General features: G+C 43.1%; 1 long non-coding RNA gene across 1 annotated transcript in view; it reads left to right on the top strand.

The window, feature by feature from the left end:
• LOC121004321 overlaps positions 1-1040 on the top strand; it is a 5440-nt gene extending 4400 nt beyond the window's left edge. The window contains exon 4 of the long non-coding RNA XR_005779686.1: positions 818-1040. This is a non-coding gene — a long non-coding RNA (uncharacterized LOC121004321). The remainder of the gene's footprint in view (positions 1-817) is intronic.
• Positions 1041-1240: the final 200 nt, after the last annotated feature.

Below are 1240 nucleotides of genomic sequence, written 5' to 3'. Positions count from 1 at the left end.
ACGAACGCTGTGTGCCCCTGGCCATATTGCGGCACGCATATGGCGGGTCCACAATACACGGGCACCGGCCCGTGTGCACTCTGCATCCATTCACTTGAATGGGTCTCGATCTGTCCCGGCCGCTGCACGGACATTGCCCGTGCATTGGGGACCGCAAATTGCGGATGGACAACGTTCGTGCGCAAGAGGCCTAAGAAAGAACTGGGACGTGCAGACAAAACTAATCGTATAGTATCTTATGGGGTCAGTATTGTTTGTGGTGGTGTCAGTTTTGGCAGTGGACATCTCTCTGAGCTGGACAGAGAGATGTGTCCTAAAAGACAGCTGTGTGTATCTCCAGTGAAAAGATCTATCCATCTATCTATCTATCCATCTATCCATCTATCCATCTATCTTTTCATCCATCCTCCCTCCGAGACTCCCTCCTTTTTCTTTCTGGTGCTATTTTACATTCAGCATTGCAACTGAGGCGCCCTATGTATGTGAACGATCCCATAGAAATCTATGGGATCAGTTCTGGCTCAGTTTTCCTCCAGCATTTTCTGCACCCTCTGTGCCAGATCACGGCATACATGTGAAGCAGGCCCAATTTCTATCTTTCTTTCCATCTTTCTTTCTTTCTTTCTTTCTTTCTTTCTTTCTTTCTTTCTTTCTTTCTTTCTTTCTTTCTTTCTTTCTTTCTTTCTTTCTTTCTTTCTTTCTTTCTTTCTTTCTTTCTTTCTTTCTTTCTTTCCTTCTTTCCTTCTTTCTTTCTTTCTTTCCCTTTGTTAATTGTCCTATTGCACTGGCTGCCACGATTTACGTATTGTTTTTTTAGCGCAAGACTTGCACGTTTGCATATATATAAACTGATAAAATCTTGTGTGGGCTAATATAGCCCACAAATCCCTGGATTAGAAAATTACAGACTGAGAACAGCTGTTGTCTTGCTCCTTAATAGATTTGATTGGATATTCCACATAAAACGTAGGGTCTTTTTCATCTTACCACTTGTATGTGTTGTTAACAAGTATGTGATAAAATTCTATGCGGTAAATGTGTTTAAGATTAACTGAAGGCCACAGAGAATGCATCAGAAGTGAAGTATGTGCAACGATGTGACACCAGACATCTAGGGTCTTCACATGTTCTGGGCAGGTTTTTCAAATAGTGCCCAGCTGGACGGGCATGCTGGGAGTTGTAGTTTCATGGTAGCTGGAGAACCACCAGTTGGAGACGACTAGTATGGAGTACCAAAGGA

The sequence above is a fragment of the Bufo bufo genome, chromosome 6 (assembly GCF_905171765.1).
Source record: "Bufo bufo chromosome 6, aBufBuf1.1, whole genome shotgun sequence".
In the NCBI taxonomy this organism is placed as follows: Eukaryota; Metazoa; Chordata; class Amphibia; order Anura; family Bufonidae; genus Bufo; species Bufo bufo.
Note: the sequence above shows the minus strand (reverse complement) of the source record. Positions and strands in the feature narration are given on the sequence as shown.